This window comes from Podarcis cretensis (assembly GCF_951804945.1).
Source record: "Podarcis cretensis genome assembly, chromosome: 1".
Classification (NCBI taxonomy): domain Eukaryota; kingdom Metazoa; phylum Chordata; class Lepidosauria; order Squamata; family Lacertidae; genus Podarcis; species Podarcis cretensis.
In genome coordinates this window covers 111388796-111412225 of record NC_137170.1, presented here as the reverse complement: position 1 = coordinate 111412225, position 23430 = coordinate 111388796, and the positions used below count along the sequence as shown (strand labels likewise).

The window sequence follows — 23430 nt, the reverse complement described above, 5'->3', positions numbered from 1 at the left end:
CCCATGCCACTTCCCTGCGAAGCTTTTGCCACATGCTGAAGATGCACACACATACCTACCCTTTTCTTCTGATTGAAAATTGGTTTTAAATTATTTTAAAATTGTAATTTTATACTGTTGTAGCGCACCCTGGGCCCTTATATTTAATGGTGGGAAAAATAAACAACATAAAATAAAATTGGATCCAAAGAGCTTTAAAGCTAATATTTATACCCCGCCCATCTGGCTGGGATTCCACAGCCACTCTGGGCGGCTTCCAACAAAAAATTAAAATGCAATAATTCATCAAATATTAAAAGCTTCCCTAAACAGGGCTGCCTTCAGATGTCTTTTAAAAGTCTGGTAGTTGTTTTTCTCTTTGACATCTGGCGGGAGGGCGTTCCACAGGGCAGGCGCCACTACCGAGAAGGCCCTCTGCCTGGTTCCCTGTAACTTGGCTTCTCGCAATGAGGGAACTGCCAGAAGGCCCTCGGCGCTGGACCTCAGTGTCTGGGCAGAATGATGGGGGTGGGGACGCTCCTTCAGCTAACACCTTGAACCTAGGAAACTGCCTTATACTGAGTCAGACAATTGATCTACCTAGCGCCATATTGTCTACACCAGTGTTTCCCAACCTTTTTCTGACAGTGGCCCCCATCCAACCTTGTTTGCTTCTTGTGGCCCCAGCCCCCACCCCGTCCTGCCGGTAGAAAGTTAGCTATTAAAATGTTTTTGTTTGTAAACAGAACATGTCTTATTTATATTTTTTATGGTTTATACAAAATACAATCACGTAAAAGGATAGGATCATCATGAAATATTGTTGAAGCAGAAAAACATAGAATCATAGCGCTGGAATGGTCATCTTTCTAATGCAACCCCTGCAACGTAGGAAACTCAGTTAAAGCTAATTGCCCCACCCCATCTCCTGCTTGCTCATCTTCCCTCTAGGTGACTTCATCAGGCGAGCGTTTGCTGCCCCCCCCCAACTCCTTCTAGTGCCATCCGTCTTCATGGCCTTGTGCCTCTTGGCATGTAGCACAAGCGCTGCTTTAACTGTCAGTCACCATGAGCTACTCTCGGAAAGAGGCTTACCAGCTCATAAACTGAAAGCAATCCTATTTACTGCCATTTCTAGATTCATAGATTGCTTGCAGCTTGTTACTGTTCTAGTAACACTTTCCCACCCCCCCCCCGCCACCCCCACCGTGGGCCAGACATCTCAGGTACTTTCCGTTTTTCCTGACAACAGTTAGGTAGTTCGAACAGCCGCATGCAACCTGCATTGTTTCTTCTTGTGTAATGGGATTGAATTTAAGTGTGTGTTTGTATATATACACAAACACATAGTCCGATTGCCACACAATACATAGTGCATATTCAGGTCCAAAATAATTTTAATGGTCAAAATGGTAGTGTGCTACAGCTAGACATCCCCCCCCCCCCTTTTGGAGGAATGTTAAGGGAATTTGCTGGGCTTAAAAAAAATCTAGAAAGGGTTAATTGGCTTCCTTTATATTCCTCTCTCTGGTGACTTTTCTCAGTCAGCATTATTCAGTCCTGCTTCCACTCTGCAGACCGCTGATGGTAGATGTATATTCTGAAAATAAACTTGAATCTATTAAAGTGGCTAACATACAGTGATGTCCCTGTTTTGTAAATTGAGTTCAGGCATAGGCTATCTATCTGTTTGGCAGCCGCAGAGGTGTCTTTTTTTGTTTGAATTTTACTGTTTAAGATTGCTGAGTTGCTTTTGAAGGTGGAGTGGGGTCAGGGTGGTATCAGATTCACACATTACTGTCTTTACTAAATTTATATGAATGGCCTCCTCTGAAGATTGAGGAACTTGAGACTAGCATTTCTGAAGCTTTTCTGACTTTCATGGATATGATCGGGGGGGGGGGGCAGCAGGTGACGGGGGGAAGCTGAAGTTTGGGGGCAAAATGAGGAATTCTGTTTTGTTTTAGTTATCCACCTAGATTAATTTATTGCCTATTTGCCCCCAGACTTAACGGACCCGACGCGTGTTACAAAGTACAGATAGACAATGAAATCACAGTAAAACCAACGGTGATCCATAAAACCAAATAACACCCACACATTATCAGACATTCAGCACATTAAAAGATAGTTCCAGCTAAGGGCACATAATTTCATATTTTTATTTTTTAAAAGTTAATTATTTATAAAGCATCTCCAGTTTGAATATGTCAGTGGACTTTGTGTAAGGATGCCCGCAAAGTTGCTTAAAATTCCCACAGTGTGTGTTTAATATAGTGTGCCTGAGGTTCTTATTCCCACTTGGACTATATCAAGCCTATCTCGGTAGCATATTCATCATAGCAATAGCTGCAAACTAATTCTAAAGCATTAAAGCAAAATTGTATGGCATAATAAAGGGGCAGTCCCCCCCACCCCCATTTTCTATTAAAGTACTGATGTTACATCAGGGAGAAGAGTCATCATTCTTAAGAGAGAGTTTGCATTTCCCAGGGCCTCATGTTTGCCTGTCAGGCCAATCCAATATGTCTCAAACCATCATAAAACATTGTATGGCACAAGAAGCAGATAGGACCAAGACACACCCCCAAGTCTCTTGAAACCCTGGAGCAGAGGCAGTTTTAGGGCAGCGTGACCAGTTTCCCCACACTGGGTGCTGAGTGGAGAGGACACCTGGTAAGCACTTGCCTGGCAACAGGAAGGAGGGCTCTGAGAAGGTCTTAGAGTTCTCCCTCCTTCTCTCCAAAAACTGGTTAGTGCTTGATCAGCTTTGGGAAGAAGCAGGGCTTTTTTTTCATCCGGAACTCCATTCTGGGACCTCTCAGGTGGCCGCCATTGCCATTATAAGAGAACAAGGGTGGTGTTCATGGTGAGTTCCAGCTTCTCTTTTTTTGGGGGGGGGAGCACTGGGAAGGAGAAGGGAGGGCTCTAGGACCCTGCCAGAGCCTCACACATCCTTTCCAAAAACCAGCACAGCACAAGGGTTGGAGGCACCAACTTTTGGCCCACCTCAGGGCACCAATAGTAGCAAAGTCTGCCCCTACCTGGAGGGCTCTTACCAGACAGGGTAGATGAATACATGATCTCAGAAATATACAGGTCTGACTGATTCATTTTATGAAAGTTTGCCTTCCATTCTCCAACACTGGCACCCAATTGGGAGCCTTAGGCTGAATGTTATCAAGCACCAGTTCATCTCTGTAACACCCTTCATTCAAAGGTCACGGGGTGGTTTACAATACAATAACACGAAAATACATACCATAGTAATGAACAAAAGCAATTACCCCCCACCCCAGTTTAGATTATTCAAGAAGCCAAAGGCCTGGGAGAAGAGGATGTTTTTGCCTGGCACTTAAAGATATGTAATGAAGGCACCAGCTGAACCTCCCTGGAGAGAGCATTCCATAAATGAGGAGCCATTGCAGAAAAGGCCCGTTCTCATGTTGCCACCCTCTGGACCTCACACAGAGGAAGTACATGAAGAAGGGCCTCAGAAGATGATCTCAGGGTCCAGGTTGGTTCATATGGAGAGTGGCAGCCTCTGAGCTATCGCAGTCCTGAGCGATTTAAGGCTTTAAACGGCCTCGGTCCAGTATACCTGAAGGAGCATCTCCACCCCCATCGTTCTGCCCGGATGCTGAGGTCCAGCGCCGAGGGCCTTCTGGCGGTTCCCTCATTGCGAGAAGCAAAGCTACAGGGAACCAGGCAGAGGGCCTTCTCGGTAGTGGCGCCTGCCCTGTGGAATGCCCTTCCAGCAGATGTCAAAGCGATAAACAACTACCTGACATTCAGAAGACATCTTAAGGCAGCCCTGTTCAGGGAAGTTTTTAACGTGTGATATTTTAGTGTATTTTTGGTTTCTATGGAAGCCGCCCAGAGTGGCTGGGGAGGCCCAGCCAGATGGGCAGGGTATAAATAATAAATTATTATTATTATTATTATTATTATTATTATTATTATTAGGTCAAAAGCAGCACTTAGAATTAAGTCCAGAAACTAATCGGCAGCCAGTGCAGTTGGGACAGGATTGGTGTTTTATGCTCAAACCATCTTGCCTGGCGAGTGACCTGACTGCTGAATTCTGCACCAGATGCAGTTTCTAAACTGTCTTCAGAAGCAGCCTCACATATAACGCATTGCAGTAATATAACCTTCAATGCAGTATTTCAATTAATGTGACTAGTAAACACAAATACCACTCATACCCCATTTAGTAGGACCTGCACCTGAAAATCTCCTGAAGCTGTGTAATATCTTTTTGCTTGATACTTCACACACACACACACACACACACACACTTTTATTTCTAAGTTTTGGAAAAGTATTGGACATGTGCTCAAAGTACAGGAGGACCCACAAGCTCAAGTTTGGTCCCAACTTTGGCTTCCAACTTTTCTGATGTGAAAAAGATGTGCATCTTCTGGGACGCACTCCTGGGTGAGTCTTGTAATCCATGCCTCACTCTCCCCCCCCCATGTGCTTTTTGCGGGGCAAAAGTGAGGAACATGAGCATGAGAGATCGCAGCACTCAAAATGGCCACAGAAATCTTGTGGGGGAAAACCACAATGTCCTGTTTTTTCTGGGGCACCTGGAAGGTATGCTTTAAGGATAGTATCTAGGAGGGCTTTCTCAGAACATAAAGGGCCTGGGATCCCTTATAACTCATGCTCTGGATATAAACCTAACACAAAATGTGACTGCCCTATATGCTGTAGTACATCCATATAGTCATCTGATGGTGGAGCGGATGGGTTAACTTTCCTCAGTTATTCTTCCCTAAATGTGACTCATAGTTTTTAATCTATGGGCTAGAGAAATGCCCTCCCACATACTGAAAAGCCACTCCACTCACCGTGTCCTCTTAAAAAAAAATGATGAAAAAATGAAACGCCAGCCCTACTTTTTGCTCACCCCGGGCAACAAAAATTTGGAGAAGTTGGAATGAAAAACGAATTCAGTGTCTCATTGCTGGAATCTTTCTTGAAGTGAAGTGGAAGCCTTCATTCATCGACCTAATGAATTGAAAATCCTGCTGACCGGTTCCATTTTGGTCAAGGGCCAGGAGCGGTGTGAGTCTGCTCTCCTTTTATGCGTATGCGTATGTCCCATTAATGTTAATGAGAAGGGTGTCTTGCTGTCGCTATGAAAACATTTTTGCCTTTTCCTTTCTTCCCTTGAGCTCTCTGCCGGGCTCTTTTGTCATTGAAAACCTATTCCACCCCCTGTTCATTGTGCTGGGGGAATAAAGAGAAGGACAAAGCTTAAGAGCAGGAAAGCAATTTTTGGTTGGGTGTGGCTATGTATACGCCATTGCCGCCTTCTGCCCATCACTTCTCTAAACAGAATCACATAGCAACCCAGTTTCCCCCATCACACAAACACAGACACACACACTTGCTGCACCCCTGCTGCTCCCCACCTGCATTCTCATGGACATTTGCTACCAATTTGTGACACGAGGGCACAGAAAACCAAGCTGCTGTACTCTTGTGAATGGTTCCAAGTTAAAACATTCCTGGCCAGTTCAATGGGATTTATACAGTGGTACCTCGGGTTACATGGGACGCAGGTAGGGCGGTGGGTTAAACCACAGAGCCTAGGGCTTGCTGATCAGAAGGTTGGCAATTTGAATCCCCGCGACAGGGTGAGCTCCTGTTGCTCTGTCCCTGCTCCTGCCAACCTAGCAGTTTGAAAGCACGAAGTACAAGTAGATAAATAGGTACCGCTCCGGTGGGAAGGTAAATGGTTTTCCGTGCACTGCTCTGGTTCGCCAGAAGCGGCTTAGTCATGCTGGCCACATTTCCTGGAAACTGTACGCTGTCTCCCTTGGCCAGTAAAGCGAGATGAGCGCCGCAACCCCAGAGTCAGCCACGACTGGACCAGGGGTCCCTTTACCTTGGGTTACAGATGCTTCAGGTTACAGAGACTTCAGGTTACAGAGGCTTCAGGTTACAGACTCCGCTAACCCAGAAATAGTACCTTGGGTTAAGAACTTTGCTAAAGGATGAGAACAGAAATTGCGTGGCAGTGGCATGGCGGCAGTGGGAGATCCCATTAGCTAAAGTGGTATGTCAGGTTAAGAACAGTTTCAGGTTAAAAATGGACCTGCAGAACGAATTAAGTTCTTAACCCGAGGTACCACTTTATAAAGCTCTTACTAGTGTTGTAGGTTCTATACAAAGACTGCATACACACCATACATTTAAAACACTTTACCCCCCCCCCAAATCCTGGGAACTATAGTTTAACCTTTACAGAGCCACATTTCCCAGGACCCTTAACAAACTGCAGTTCCACATAGGGTGTTTACATAGCCAAAGGTTAGCAAACAGCATAGGCTGTGCTCATTGGGCTTACAGTCTAACAGAGCCAATATAAAAGCTTCTGGCAGCAGGATGCTCCCTTACACTGGTGCCAGTGTTAGAAACTCTCGGCTCCCAAACGCCTTAGGCGTCGAACATTCTGGCTCCTGAACGATTGAAAAATGGAAGTGAGTTTTCTGGTTTTCAAACGTTCTTTTGGAAGCCAAACATCTGACGGGGCTTCCATGGCTTCCGATTGGCTGCAGGAGCTTCCTGCAGCCAATCGGAAGCCGCCCTTTGGTTTCCAAACATTTCAGAAGTCAGACGGACTTCCGGAATGGATTCCATGAGACTTCTGAGGTATGACTTTATAAGCTAGGCACCAAATGGCTCCTTAAACCAGGATTACAGTTGCCAAAATGGGATGTCTTGGGCCAGACAGCTCTTAAGTTGTATTTTTCAATATGACTTTCTGGTTCCTGAAATTCAATCTGGTTGGGCAGATAAAATATAATGGATAAAATTCTACAGGAAGTGGTGCTAGTGGGTGAATACAGTCAAGATCTTTAGGCATTCACCTCCAAATGGTGGAGACATCAGACGCTATCCTGGCACCTGGGCATGTACACCTGGTCGCAAGTGGCCGATAGGCTGTTGCAAAATGCACCATGCGAATTTCAAATGCTGATTGGAGCCCCTTCCATGCACAAAGGACCCCTGCTCTTTGTGGAAGGGCAACTCGCAGTCCAATCCACTGTGTAGTTCTACTCCTCGGCACGCCCTGTTGCTCAGTTTTATCCCCACCAACTGCAGTATGACAAGAATGACAACTGCCAGCTTTAAATGGTTGCAATGAGGATTTTGAGATGGTACATATGAACAGAAGAAACCTTGGTATAAAGCGGTATATAAATGTAAGGCATAACTAAACAACGAACATTCTAAAGCACTTTAGCCATGTCAGGGACAAGAATTATTACAATTACCGTACTGTGTGTAACCCAAACCAGACTGGTTCTCCTTTAAATAGATTAATATGTCTCATAACATTTGAAAATTATGAAAACCGGTAAGGTACGTTCCTGGCGTCACTCTGCCTCAGGAGACAATGGAAGAGGGCATCTTTGGGGGATAAAGTCAAACTGTTGGAGAGTATGTTGTGCCAATGTAATTAAAAAGTTATACAGCTTATTTTCGTTTTGACTGCCTAGTCTGCAATCAAAACTTTGCAAATACAGTATATTAAACACACATCTACAGTATATGCTGTTTATTGGGCACCACATTGATATAATTGCAAGGCATGTGTCCACACACACCTAGATTTTGAATGAAGTATGAATATTATTAAGATATGTCCTCTACTTCCTTGCATGCACTTTAATTCCCCCCCTCCTTTAACTGCAAGGAGAAGCCATCATAAAGGAATCCCTGCCTTGCTTTGGGTATAATAGAAGGTGCCTTCATGTTCTAACACCTTGCCAGTTGGAGAACTAAAATAAACCTAAAGGAAGAAAAGCTCCATTTACCACAGAAACCCCTAGTGAGATCGAAACTGTAGTTCATTTCTTCCAATAATAATAAAAAAGACACATCAGTGCCCTTCTTACTGGCAACTTTTTCTCTCTCCCTTTGCCATTGGAAGGCAGAATAAGGGAGGCAAAGCAGTATATTTAATTGTAACCTGCTATCGCTTAGAGTTTTCTACTCTCCTGCTTGCTTTAGCTTAGCGGGACATCCTGCTCTATTTTATCCGACTAACAAGGACCATGAGTAAAGCAGCTAGAGCTAGGGGGTTAAATTTCTACCTTAAAAAAAAAAGAAGAAACCTCCTTCAATGTATTCCATGAAGGATAGCAATATGGGATGCTACTTGACCTTCTCATTGTTCTATAATTTGATTGGCTGGATGCTGTTTGTGCTCTTTTCCCAGTCTCAGCATCTTGCAATGCGAAGGAGGGAGAGGCGCTTAGACAATGACCAAGCCCAACGCAGCAGATTTTGCACAGAGCTAGAAAAAGAAGGAAAACCCTCCATATATCTTGAAACAATGACTTGTTCCTTGATAAAACAAGGCAAGTGTTGATAGCCCTCCACTTATGAATGAGAGGACACTTGGGCGAAATTAAAGAGAAGATCTAGCAGTTCAGCAATGGCTTTCTCTTTCTCTTCCTTTATTTTTTTATTCTTTTTTTAACAAAAAACCACCAGGTTTTTCTTTTCTTTTTTAGAACCTGCACTTCTCTCTCCCCCCCTCCCTCTACTGATCAGCTGAAGCTTAACATCGGTAACCAACTGAGATACTTGTTGTATTGCCTGTAGAAAGCACTCTCCAGTTTGTCAGTTTTAACAATCTCTGCACCATTGTTAGAGTCCTCAGTGTGCTTGCTGCTACTGCTTCTTTTTCATTCTCTTTCTGCTCGCTTTTCATGTTTGGTGTCATTGTCGTGAAGGGGGTAGGATGAAGCATATATGAAGATCAAGGTAGGGGGAGCAGGGTATTGTTCTGATGCCTCTGTTCTGAGGACCAGGCAATGAGCAGGAAGAGCTTTTCTTAATCATTATTTTTATAAAGTGTGTTATACCTTGAGGAACAGGAGGGTGGGGAAGCATAAGAAGGAACTGAGTAGGGGGAAAGGGGTTTGAGATGGGAGCACATTTAGAATCTAGTTGTGCACACAGAAAGATGGGTTGTGCTGCTTTGGTTTGTGCACAGGCAATTTTCCGTGCTTACGCAAGTGGACAACTTGGTCTCTTCCGTACATGCTTGCAGGAACCGAAACACTGAGTGGTGATAATAAAGAGTGACGGTACACCTGAAGGCAATTGCCTTTGATAATCTAAGTGTGTGAAACCAGTAGGAAATTGACGGGTTTGCACAACCACATTATTTCCAAGTCGTGATTAGTTTTATTATCAGCTTGGAGTGAATGTGGGCATGGAGAAACAAGGGCCTGAGTCTTCCACCATTGGCCAATAATTGCATTTCAGCACAAGAGTGAGACACTTCAGCAAGACTTTGCCAGTTTGCTGTGCTTTGCTTGGGATGCTGTGCTGAGATCTGGAAGCAGGGAGCTTGTGTTTTTTGTTTTGTTTTGTTTTGTTTTGTTTCGAAGAAACCTACTGAAGCTCCTATCTATTTACTATTAATTGGAAATCTGTTGCAGGTGATTTTGAAAGCACCGGTTTGTTAGGAGAGCTTATGTAGGTCACTGGGACTCTCACTGAGAGGCAAGAATGGGCATCTTGAAATCAACTCACAGTAATTGCAGCTAAGCATATGGCCACAAGAAATTGCCTTATGCAGATTCAGACAACTAGTCCATCTAGCTCCATATTGTCAATACTAACTGGCAGCAGTCCTTAAGGATTTCCATGCAGGATGGGGGGTCTTCCTCAGCCCTAAGCGGGGATGCAAGAAATTTAAACCAGGACCTTCTATGTGTACTCTAACCATTGATCCCCAGACCTTTCCCATTGATTTCTCGTGGATATTCCATGATGGCAGTAGTGTCTTACTGTGCATTTTCTCTTGAATTTCAGAGGATTCAACAAAATACAGAACACTACCATGTGCATTTATATGCACACTTTAACCCAGTATATGCTATTTTGTACACATAACCTGAAGGGAGAACAACATGGCAAAATTCAGAAAAAGGCAAATGTTGAAGGATGACTGTGTTTCAGTTAGCCTTTTTCTTTGATGGTAGGGCAGGGCAGGGGAGTTTGAATTGGATAAGTACGCCTTTAAATGCAAACTGAATTGAATTTATCCCCTATCTCTAATGATGGCACAAGAGGACTTGAGCTCAGGTTATAAAAACCACCATCTTGCTGGCTTCAAGAGTAGCCAATTATTGCACTGGAAATGGCAAGAATTCTGTCTCTTCACAGGTAGAAGAATTTGCTCAATCTGGGGGGGGGGGGGCAACAAGCTATATGCTGGCATACTCCTGTTGCTGGACCGATTAGTAGCTGGAGTAACTTCCAGTGTGCGCTTCCTTAACTAGATGTGCTCAAGGAAGGGACTCTCGAGAGGCAATTGGTAGGAAGGAGAATAGCCAAGGCCATTCCATGCTGTTTCTCACTTTTCCTCCTCCTTGCTCTTTAGCCATCCTTTGTTCAGCGTAAGGGCCAGCCCTACCATTGGACAATAATAAGTTTGGTGTATCAGGTGGCAGGTTCTGGTGTGTGTGGAGTGGCAGCAGCAGTACTCCACCCAGTGGCAGAGGAAGGAGGGCGGGTGGTCGGCCCTCCCCGAGTGCCATCTCGGGGGGGGGGGGGTTACAAGAGGGCACCCTGTGGGGGGCTCGCCCCTCTGCCTCCAGGCGTGGTGGCATGAGCCACCACCATCATGCAGCCGTGTGCAGAGGATTGTCTGCTTGTGGCTGCACCCTCTGCCACCGTCCATATGCTGCTCCAGTGGTGCCATCGGCAAACTGCCCAGTGACACATGCACAGTGGACCTATGGATGATGCTGCGCATGCACCCTACGTAGCGGTGCTGCACATGTGCCGTACATGTGCCCATGCATCGTCGGGCGGTTTGCCTCACCCCCCGACACTCCGCACCAGGTGCCTGTTCTCCTTCCTTCACCCCTGCTCCACCCACCATGCCTCCTGAGTCCCCTTCTGCTAGAAAATGGAGCTGTGCACCTGCTTTGTGCCCATTAAACTAGCCTGCTGTCCTCAAGGTGTGGTGGAGAACTCTGTCCCATAGCTGGGGGTTGAAGTAAGCCACCCTCCAGTCCAGTTGGTTTCTGTAGGATGGAGAGGGTGGCATATTGTCCTAAACTCCAGGCAGTAAAATGTCTTGGAGCAGGCCTGCTCAGTGGCTTCCCTCTGGCCCTCAATATTTAGAACTGGCATGCATTGCTGTCCATGTGTGGAAGGGTTAGATCAGGCTTCCTCAAACTCAGCCCTCCAGATGTTTTTGGCCTACAACTCCCATGAACCCTAGCTAGCCGGACCAGTGGTCAGGGATGATGGGAACTGTAGTCTCAAAAACATCTGGAGGGCCGAGTTTGAGGAAGCCTGGGTTAGATCATGACCATTTCCCAAGGAAACGATTAAGCAATAATGAAACCAATAAAACCAATCATAACCTGACCCTGAGACTTGGGGCTGGATTGTGGTCAACGTTTTTAATACTTTTCAAGACCTTGGAAGCCACTCTTATCTCAACACAGTTACGTTTTAGTTTCAAATATTCTTATACTACCACATTAGCTTTTATTATTGAAATAATTATAATCACTGTCTTTAAAAATGTTTGAAGTCTTGCCAACTACGCTAGGTCAAAATCATAAATTTAAATTCAGTTCATTAACATTGTCTTAAGGATCCATTTTTGAAATTATTTCTGTGGGCATGCAGGTTTCAAGTCCTAGGTGTAAAATATGTTTGTTTTTTTTAAATGAAGACACCAATCTCTTGTTTTGCAGAGGACAAGGCCATCAGCAGACTATGTTCTGCTGCTTGCCTTCCACAATACTGGGCGGAGCTTGGCAGAAAATAACTTGGGTATGTTGTTGGTGGGTTTTTTACCCTTCCCATAATCACTCCCTACCTGCCTTGGTTTACTGGCCTAAACTGTAGTTTGCTTCTTACTTTTAAAGATAATTCAGTTCTGTATGGTTTTCATTTGATTGAATTGCACAAGGTCTGTAATCATAAAAAAAACAAAAAACAGTTGGGGGCTGCTTATAACTGAGTTGGGTGCATGCTGAGCTTCCAGTAAATTAAGACAATTCCTCTCTCCCAGCCTTCTCCAACTGATATCCAACTTTGGCTCAAAGCATTTTGGCATCCAATTGTGTTGCTGAGAGGGAAGGGAATCAATTGACTCTGAACCTCTTCTTGCTGTTTTTTCAAACCTCTCCAATAGTCTCCTCCAGCATCTCAGAGGTTTGTAGGGGTGGAAAAGCAAGAGGCAGTGAGTGTTTGCCTCTTCCTGCTTTTTTAAAAAAATATCTATTCAACAGTTCAATGCCCAGGGGCTTCCTGTTGTTGTGGTAGACTCTTGGAGTAGTTTGGAAGAGAAAAGAGAGAGAGAGATGTCCCAAACTACTCCTCTTAGGAACAGCTTTAAGTTGAAGATGAAAGTCAGCTGGAGAAGACTGAGAGAAGAATTAGTTTACAGAACGGGCTCGTCCACACTTATGCTTGTGTGGTGCCTAGAAAGCACGGGTCCAAGTGGTTTTCTGCACTCTTTACCAATAGAGCAGAACAAATGGCAATCCGGGGGGGGGGGGGGAACCAACTGATTGCTAAAGAGTAGCTTTTCCCAGGGGAAAGCAGTGGGACTAGTGCAAGTGTGGATAAATCCAAATATTGTCACATGCATACACCCCCTCCATTCAGAGAACTAATCCCCAAGCATTTTTTCTTCTTATTACAGGCCTGGCACAAAACTGCTTGTAGTAGGAACAAATAGAAGCAAGGGTGTGGCAACAGAGATCACCCACTGGAACTACCCACCTAGGGAATGGTGATCCCAGTGAGTGACCTCTATTGGTCACCCAGTGGACTATGGAAGTTCACTGAAATTGTTTGCAAGGCATTTTGAGGGTGAAGTTGCTCACCTCCATAGCATCACATTCACATCCACAGCAGTCTCCAATGAGGTGTCTAGTGCAATGTCTGCTGCAACATCTTGGGATCGGTTTCTGTTGATGTGGCCTGATGACATGGAATAGATGTTTTGTGACAATGTGGCCAGTAACATTATTTCTTGGATCCTTGTCCCTCTTGACTTCTCAAGGCTGGTCAAGGGAGTATAACTGAATGGATTCAAGGTGTGGTCAATGCTTTCTTGTGGGAGCAACCGGTCCCAGCCACCCTGAAGAGCTGGTGATCCGCTCTGTCCTGAAAAAGCCCAGCCTAGAACCATCAGTTTGTGACAACTGCCACACAGTCACAAATTTTATCTTGACCCATTTCAGTCTGGGTCCAGGACTGGCAATCTGACTAAAATGGCTTTGGTTGCTCTGATGGATAACTTTTATCAAGAGAAAGACAGGGGGAATATGGCCCTATTGTTCTCACTTGATATCTCACCAACTTTTGAAAACCTTGACTATGGTATCCTTCTGAGCTGACTTAGTGTGAGGGTTAGTGGAGGCCTTGTTTTACGTGGGATCTGATAATATCTCCAGGGTCATTTCGTAATAACATTGGGTGATTGCCTTTTGGCTGCCTGGCAGCTGGGCTGCAAGGTGTCATTGAGTAGTCCTTCTCTAGTCTGCCTTGGTCAGACCACATCTGGAATACTGTATACAGTTCTGTGAAGCACAATTTAAGAAGGCTATTGACAAGCTGGAAAGTGTACAGAGGAGGTTGACCAAGGTGATCAAGGGTCTGAAAATGAAGCCTCATGAGGAACAGTTGAGAAAAATGGGTATGTTTAGCTTGGTAAAGAGGAGACCGAGAAGAGATAACGCAGCCATCTTCAAATATTTAAAGGACAGTGGTTTTTTTCCCTTTTCCCTCAAGAGATGCTCAGCCACATGGGGAACTGTGGCATGAGCAGAGCCCCAGGGGGCCTGGCTGCTGCTGCATCCCCCTGGGTCTGGCTGGAGTGCAAGACTCCAGCTCCCCAAGGAATGAGAGAGTGGGTGGTGTGACACACCTCTCTGCCACGCACTGCTGGCTGTGTGCACCCTGGTCACCTTGCTGGCAGTGCTTGTGATGGTGTGGCAGGGTACCGAGGTGAGTACTGGCACCTTTCTTTCCTTGGGGGGAAAAAGCACTGCTAAAGAGCTATCACGTGGAAGATGAAGCAAGCTTGTTTTCTCCTGCAGCAGAGGCTAGGACCCGAACGAATGGGTTCAAGTAACAAGGAAGGAGATTCAGATTAAACATAAGGAATAACTTTCTGATGGTAAGAGCTGTTCGACTGTGGAACAGACTCCTTTGGAAGGAGGTGGACTCTCCTTCATTGGGGGTTTTAAAACAGAGATCGGATGGCCATCTGTCATGTATGATCTAGCTGAAATTTCTTCATTGCAGGTGGTTGGCCTAGGTGACCCTCGGGGTCCATTCCAACTCTACAATTCATATGAAGCTGTTGGGGGCAGTCATTAGGGTATTTGGGAAGTATGCTGATGACCCAACTCTATTTCTCTGTAGCATCTGAATTAGGAGTGTCTGAGCAACCCTGGACCAGTGCCTTGACTCTGTTGTGGGCTGAATGAAGGCCAAGAAAAATGGCTGTGAATCCTGACAAAATGAGGTACTATGGGTGGGTGGTTTCTGAGTCTGGATCATTGGTCAATTGCCTGCTTTGGTTGGGGTCATACACCCCCCTGAAACAGATGGTTCATAGTCTGGAGGGTCTCCTGTATCCATTTTTGCTACTAGAAGCCAAGGGACTTCAGTGGCTAGGAGTGCCTTTTACTGGCTTCGGCTGGTAAGACAGCTGGGGCTGTTTCTGACCACTGATTCACCAGTAACCTCCAGGTTGGATTACTGCAATGCACTCTGTGTGGGGCAAATTAAGCAAAGGCATACGGCAGCAATAAACGTTAATGTATTTGTCAATATGCTATCTACTTAGCCTTCTGTGAGCATAACAGTTTTTATTTTTTTTAAAAAAAGAACAGGAATATGAGTGGTCGTGAAAAGAAACCAACCACCCTGTATAGCCGTGATAGCTTAATGAGAACAAAGGAAGCTGCTTAATTCCAATTCAATTTTTTTCAAAAAGGCCTGATCCCTAAATATAAACAAGAGAGAAAGAGAGAGCTGCAGATCAAGTGTAGGTTAGACTCACAGTTATTAGCAAATGGGAAACACTATTTTGATTTGCTTATCTTACACACACACACACACACACACACACACACACACACACAGTACTGACTGCATACCAACCTAGCAAAGCCAACCAAGCAGGATAACTTTATTTAAAACAAACGCGGATGTACCTATGGGGAATAAGAAGGCATCGTGGGTTAGGTTTCCTATGGGGGTTAGCAGCTGGTGGCAAAAATCAATAAGATTCCTCAAAAATGAACTCCGGGGAATTAAAGATGGTGTGTCCAAATAACTTGTTAGTGTCTACTAATAAGAAGTAGCCATGGCGTAAGCAGCACCCAAATTTGACCTGGTGGACCTCTCCTACCCAGGGACACTGTTCTTTGTGGCTGATGGACAAACATAGTAATTGATAATTAAAATGAAGCTTCTCCTTATCATCTCTTGGTACAGGTGATAAGTATAATGAAAGCAAAATGGAGCAGTGCCCCCACACTATTCTCTTTTTATCTCACCATCTTCATATCTACTTGCTGTATTATGCCTTGCTGCACGCTGCTATCTGAAAGACCCTTTGTGAGAGCTAAGTTGCAACATGCCTGCACCTTAAGATAGGTTAAAGGACAGGTGTCGAATGCAAGCATTAAATGTACAACTTTTGTGGGAAAGAAATATGGAGACTTTGTTTGCTCGTTTTATGGAGTGTGTCTTCTCTCCACTGTCGACCATTATTCTGAAACTAAAGCATATCTTTGCTAATAATAACAGACAAGAACTTGCTACGGCACAAAAACCTAATTTTCCCTAATCTGAAATGGATTAAATTTAAAATGTTAAATTAAAAAGCAGGATTTTGGGCAGATTCAGCTTTCTTGAACTGGATTGGGGGTGGGGGGCAGGTGTGTGGGTGTGAAAAATAGGGGCCCATTTGGGTCCTTCAATTTTTCAATGGAAATTAGAGACAGATTTGTGTGGGTGTTCTGTGAGTGTGTGCAGAAACCAGTGATTTCTGAGATGCACGCGCAGGTTAAACTATTTCAAATGAGCTTCGTGAAGAACATGAGCCCTAGTTTGGCCTTCGGTACCCATGGATCCTGCCCTTGTGAGGGGACTAGCAAGAATGCACAGGCTAGCTCCATCCTGAGATGCAAACAAGTAGAAGTATGGCACCAACTACTTTCCACCAACTAGCGGGGACTCAGCTACATCAGTAAAAAAAAACCTTTTATATGTGCTATAAAAGATGGTGCTATGGAGTCTTTCGCCAACATGTTTTCCCACTATGAGGTTTGCAACGCATTTTCCTAAAAGAATTCTTTGATGTGTCTAGATCCAACCTGGGTGTTCACTGACAGACTGAAGGACATTTTATATGTGTAGGGCACCCTCTGTGAGGGACTGGAACCCTCATTTATTGGAGTTCCTGTCCCCATGGAGGGAGGCCCATGCTTATGCGTACATCTAGAGACTGGGGGTGGGAGTTGATTCAGTTCACATTTAAAGGCAAATTATCTAATCCACACTTCCTGAAACAATACACGAATCAAAGCGCAGGCATCCTTTGGAATTCACACTTCTCCAATTTTGCAACCCAGTTCTCCAGCCAAGTAATGTGTGCCGAAATGCAGGTACTAGGGTAAAAGTAATGAAGACAGCACAGAGAATGCTTTATAGGAAGGAAAATTGCCTTGCAAAAATGTGTATACAGTGGTACCTCGGGTTAAGTACTTAATTCGTTCTGGAGGTCCGTTCTTAACCTGAAACTGTTCTTAATCTGAAGCACCACTTTAGCTAATGGGGCCTCCCACTGCCGCTGCGCCGCTGGAGCACGATTTCTGTTCTCATCCTGAAGCAAAGTTCTAAACCCGAGGTACTATTTCTGGGTTAGCGGAGTTGGTTACCTGAAGCGTCTGTAACCCGAGGTACCAATGTATTAGGTAAAATTGCCCACTAAAATGGGTATATGCGAGGGGGGGGGGAGAACAACTGCTGATGAATTTTTGTGAGGACTTTGTTTAATTCCCCACCCCACCCCCTCAACAAACTGATGTGGAAATGTGGAGAGCAGAACTAATGAGAAAATGAGAGACACCAAAATTGACAGCTTCACCCATCTTTGCATAAATCCCTCTTTAGACTGGTGTCAAACATGGGGTAGCCGGGACATATGCCTAGCATGCACATCAGCATCTAGGATTTGGGGCCAGCCCATGTGTTATTCTTGGCTTCAGCACATGTTGGGTACCCAAAGCTACCAAACACCTGAACAGGGCAAAAAATGCTGCGTATTGTGAGACCTACTCAAGTCAACACATGGGCTCCTATTCATAGGTGCATGTGCACGGCATTTACGTCAAACTGGTGTGGGTTGCGCATCAACTGCATTTGCATATCTGACTCAGCCAAGTCATGTGGTTAGCTTTTATAGCACTGGTACCATGTTCAAAAATATATATGAAGGAATGGATGGGAGTGGGGATTCATTCATGTCTTTCTTATCTACCCAGGTAACACATGTTCATCACTGTTAAAAAATTGTTAATGCTGACTATTTATTCAGGGTGGCATGCATAGGACCCTTTTGTCCACAGCCAGGCATCCAGTCCAAAAAGTGTGCTTTGAAACTTGCTTCATCATGCACATAAGAGGGACAAATGTGGCAGACGCTAATGAACATCAAGGGTAATCATAATTAGGCTGATCGTAATTAGGTTGATTTGGAAGCAACCTGTCTGAAACACCCAAACCGGGGGGGGGGGGGGGGAGGAAACAGTCTACTAAGTATACCAAGTATAGCTATCAAAGTGTGTGATTAATCATAGTTTCAGTGCTCTACTCCTTAAAAGTGTGAAATAATATTGGTATTACTTCAATAATATGTTGCCGTTAAATAAGAAGGCGAGCTTTTTATATCCACATCCAGAGCTATCCTGCAGAGAAAACCCATGGTAAAAATTCTTAAACAGTACAGCACAATCCTACTCTGCATGTCTACTCAGAAGGAGGTCCTGTTGAGTTAAATGAGACTTACTCCCTGGTAAGCAAGCCCACGATTACAGCCTTAGACAAGGATTGCTTTCCCCTCACCCACCTATATCCAAATATTAGCTAGGGATTTGTAAATCAGTGGTATATTTCTTTGTTTCCACCTATAATGTTGGGAGCAGAGAAAAAAGGAATACAAGTGATCTGCTTTGGGAGAGGAAATTGTTGCAAATCATAGTGGGTGCCTGGAATATACAATACTGTCTTTATTTCACTGTTATCTTTATAGTTTTACAACCTTTCAATTTGGGTACAACAAATACTGTCCCGGCTCTGCTTCTTCCTTACAAGAGCCTAACTTGTGAAAATGTATGGTACATGGTTGTCAAAGTTCACAATTGTGATATTTTTTATTCTTGGTTGGGAAGAAGGGGGGGAATGTGGAGAAATGAAGGACTTTTCATGTCTCTCAGATATATTGGCCTATTCTCCAAATGACAGGTTCCTGGCTGATCAACTATACCACCTGCTACTAAAGCTCAGTAATATTAGTCTGTGGAATGGTTTCATTCTCATCTCGCACCTCAGAGATCTTGAGTTCAACCCCAGGCATCCCTTGTGTGTTTAAATCAGCTTAACGGCTCATACAGTGTGCTGATTTCCTTGTAGGCCTCTGTTTTCTCAAAAAGTGATCACCTTTTGCCAATGCCCTCAGGATTAAACAGGGCAGTCTGGGCTTTCCTTTTCTGCATTGGCTCTACCTTTGTAGTCAATAAAAGACTAACTAGAAAAGAATCAGCTGATGAGAGAATCAATCTTCTGGAAGCCTCCCCACAGTTTTCTCATCATTTTTTTGTGCCGTCTGTCATCTCGGATTGTAAAATGGAAACCAAAACTCAGTATGTGGGAAGACTTTTAGTGCTCCTTGTTAACAAAAACAGTAAGACCAGGGGTTTTGATCTTACGAGTGTATAGGTAAACAGTAAGCTGTAAGTGTGCACTCTTGAAGTGGCTTTTCCATGTTCCTAATGGAGACTTGCAAGGAATTATCAAAGAAGTCTTACAAAGGGTCTCATAGCATACTGGTGCCTAGATATACACATTCTGAGCAGGTCAGGCTAAATCTGAACTTCTTCAGTATAACAGTGCAGTACAGTTGAACCGTTTGCCACTGTGCAAAAGCCATATAAATAAGGACGGGGTGGGGGAATGAAGAGATGTACAGCACACAAGGACACGAAACTTTGGGCAGCTGAGCATATTTATAAAAAAGAGGCATACTGTTATAGAAACTCATTCTGCACAGATTTCAACAGAATGAAATTCTCACTTCCTTCAAATGTGATAGTATGTGAATTTAGGCAATCCCAGCATCTCTTCTTTACATGGAAGTCTCAGAGCATTTTACAGATGTAGATGTACCCCCCATAACAATCTAAACTGGGAGGACAGATACATTTTAAGGTAGGCACTCATCAGTGTAACTGCAACACATGCCAAATGCCCTTAACTGAAATTTGGCTGCTATTTATTTGCTAGCAAAGGTCACACCTGCACCATATCTTTAAAGCCTTAATATACCACTTTAACAGCCACAGCTATCCCCAAAGGAATACTGGGAACTGTAGTTTGCTAAGGGTAATGACTTCAAGGAACTACAATTCTCAGCACTCTTAATGAACTACAGTTCCCAGGAGTCTCCATGGCTGTCAAAGTGATATAACAGTGCTTTTAAATGGTGTGGATGTGACCTAACTCTTAGGCTACAATCTTGTACAGACTTACATGCAAGTAAATTCAATGGGACTTACCTCCCACTGAGTAGACCTAGATAGCATTGCATGGTCTTAGTTTTCTACACTTTGTCCTGTCTACGTTTCCAGTACATTTCTGAGCACAATTCAAAGTGTTGGTGCTGACCTTTAAAGTATACCTGAAGGAGCGTCTTCACCCCCACCTTTCTACCCGGACACTGAGATCCAGCGCCAAGGGCCTTCTGGCAGTTCCCTCGCTTCGAGAAGCCAAGTTACAGGGAACCAGGCAGAGGGCCTTCTTGGTAGTGGCACCTGCTCTGTGGAACAACAACTATCAGACTTTTAAAAGACATCTGAAGGCAGCCCTGTTTAGGGAAGCTTTTAATGTTTGACAGGCAATTGTATTTTAATATTTTGTTGGAAGCTGCCCAGAGTGGCTGGGGAAACCCAGCCAGATGGGCGGGATATAAATAATAAATTATTATTATAAATTATTTTACTTGCTTGCTTTTTTCTTCACATGTTCTTATCTACTATTTATATCAGTTCCTCACAAACACTCATTCACATGTTAGAAATAGTTTTGCAGGCAATGGACACTAAGTAGAAAGAAGCACTGAGCTGAGATTCATGATTTGAGGTTTCTTGAGTCTTTCTTCAATAAGCCAGAGTGGGAGAAAAAGGAGTCATCTCCCCTCCACTACTGTACTAACCAGAGAATGAATATCCACTCATTAGCTTTAAAGTAGTTACCTTTTCCTTTTCTATCTTGATGTCATTGGTTCCAGATAAAACTCAGTGGGACGCCACTTGAACATTAGCAAGCACTTCAGATGCTACTAACCAGATATTGCCAACCTGGTGCCTTCCAGCTGTTTTCATCTCCAACTCCTGTCAGCATGGCCAAAGGTCAAGGATGATGGGAGTTCCATTCCAGAACATCTGGAGGACACCGAGTTGCCGAAGACAGCTATCAACGCTGCCCAGTGTTTGTAAAATGACATCCAATGCCAGTTATACTTGGAGCACGCCCACTGAAGCCCATGGATAATAATTTAATAATAGTTTATTATTTGTACCTGATCCATCTGACTGGGTCTCCCCAGCCACTCTGGGCAGCTTCCAACGAAGATTAAAAATACATTAAAAAATACATGGACTTAACTAATTGATTTCAGTGGGTCTAACCCTGACTTAGTTGGTTATTAGCCGCTATCAAGAATTTTAAAAAGAAAGGTACAATTGAAATTGAGGTAAATTTAAAAACTATGTAACTTTATATTTTTATGACTCATGGTTTTCAAAAGCAGAAATGCAAACATCTTGAGCTGTATTCAACTAAACAATTGCATAAGTGGAATGGCTTCTCCTTGCTCAGTGGGACTTTTCTCTCTCTCCTTCTGGTGCACATGCCCTGTACCACCCGCAATTCTGCTCTGGAGGGTTGGGAAAAACACCAGAGTTTTTTTGGGGGGGGCAATGTGGGGTGGGAGGATGGAGGAAAGAGCTATTTAGTACTACTTTGAATGCAACTCCTTGCACAGGACCAGAGCAGGACAGCAAATTATTGGGCGGTCTCCCTCATGGACACAGCTAGGAAAGCCTAGCACCTATCACACTGCTTGGTTTTCCAGTCCTGCACATGCCACGTCACTTGGTCACAAAACTGACCACAAGAAACACTGAAGGAGCTCCGCACCCAGGACACTATTTCCTCTAGGCCCAGCCATGTTACTCAGGCTGCTCTCAGATGACACACATCCCTTCCTCAGCTGCAAAGCTGCAGCGTTTCATTAGGTGACTGAAAAGCACAGGCCATTGATGTGAGCTTAGGAAAGGCACAGATGCTGGAGTGCTGTTGATTCCTGAGCTGTAGGAGTCAGGGCCAACCTGAGACATTTTGGTGTTTGAGGTGAAGGACAAGATGACACCCTTCCATTCCACATGCAGAAGCTGACTAGGTTGACTGCTGAATCTTGCAAGGAAGTACTGTGTCTCCTCTAACACCAGCAGGCACCAAGATGGCTGTAGGGTGTAGGGTGGGCTGGATGATACAGCTATTCTCCAACACCTCATAATCAGTCTGTGCTTCTCATTATCTGTTGCCTGAGACAGCAGACTCACTTCGCCCAACAGTAGTGCTGGCCCTGGTAGAATCCCAGAGATGCCAAAGAAAAGTAGTTACGTCTGTGAGCTTCTCCTTCCTCCTGCTTGCTATTCTGTGTGACTTCTTGCATTTGATATGGCTGTGTGCAACTTATTGGCCTGACTCTGATTGCTTTGCTCCCTGAAGCTTCCTATCTTGCATGCATGCTCTTGGGACCCAGATAGAACTATACAGTGGTACCTTAGGTTAAGTACTTAATTCGTTCCAGAGGTCCGTACTTAACCTGAAACTGTTCTTAACCTGAAGCACCACTTTAGCTAATGGGGCCTCCTGCTGCTGCCGTGCCGCCGGAGCACGATTTCTGCTCTCATCCTGAAGCAAAGTTCTTAACCTGAAGCACTATTTCTGGGTTAGCGGAGTCTGTAACCTGAAGCGTATGTAACCTGAAGCATATGTAACCCGAGGTACCACTGTACTTGTAATGGCCATTCATTGTTCCCCATGAAAACAGAGGAGGAGAAAGAAGAGGGCAGGTCTAAGAAGGGTACCCCAAACTAGTCATTTATGTGCACCAGTGTAAAAAGAAAGCCAGAATCCTACTTTCAGTATTAGGTGACTGAGATGGAATTATTATCACGGGAACACAGAAAACTGCCCGGCACTGACTCTAGCTCTGTTTTGGCAGCTGTCTTCCAGGGTTTCAAATAGGGGTGTCTCCCCAACTTGGAGAGGCCAGGAACTGAACATGGGGGTGTACTGCATGCAAAACAGATGTTCTAAGCCTGAGCCCTTCTCCCAAGTTCCCTTGTGTTGCTTTTTTTACTGCAGTTGGTAACTGCAACTTGTTAAAGTTTGCTCTGCAAAACTCAAAATGCCAATATGTCCAGGCCAGAATCTAAGTTGCGGGGAAGGGGGGATTCTTGCCAGATTTCCTTTTTGTCAGTCCCATGTTAATATTTTTAGATACAATATTCTAGATTGCTAATCCAATCCAATATGTTATGGCATCAAAGGGGTGTGTGTGTGTTATTTTTACTATTCACTCCTTGGAATTTTTCAGGACCTAGCATCCAATTATTTGATGGGGTGGAGTGGGGAGGGAGAATCTTCTGTCTCTTGAGCATATAGACCAAGTTGTGATTAAATTAAAACTGAATATAGAGTAGGTTTATACTGTGGGGTAGCTTTTGTGCATGCAAAGCACTTCTGGTAGGGAAAAAGGCAGAGCTATCTGCATATGCATACAGAATCTCTTGGTACAGCTCAATTAGTCTAAATTAGATGACTCATTTATTGGCATCTAATGAGTCATGTACCGTAGTGTGTACTAGTGGGTATTTACAAATACAGCTATCATGCCATGAGCCCCATCAGAGAGTAGCTGTCCAGGTGTTTTAATTCCAGCCCGGTTTCCACTGACAAAGGAGCATGGTGTGGGGGATGCTCCAAACAGGTCATTTCTGCACTGGTGGGAAAAAGAATGAATAATGGGGTGGTAGTGGTGGAGCTGGTGGGGGAAAGCACATACCCAGAATGGAA

General features: G+C 44.3%; 1 protein-coding gene across 8 annotated transcripts in view; it reads right to left on the bottom strand.

The window, feature by feature from the left end:
- LOC307219871 (uncharacterized protein) overlaps positions 1 to 23430 on the bottom strand; it is a 418411-nt gene that overhangs the window by 16122 nt on the left and 378859 nt on the right. The gene's annotated exons all lie outside the window — the stretch shown is intronic.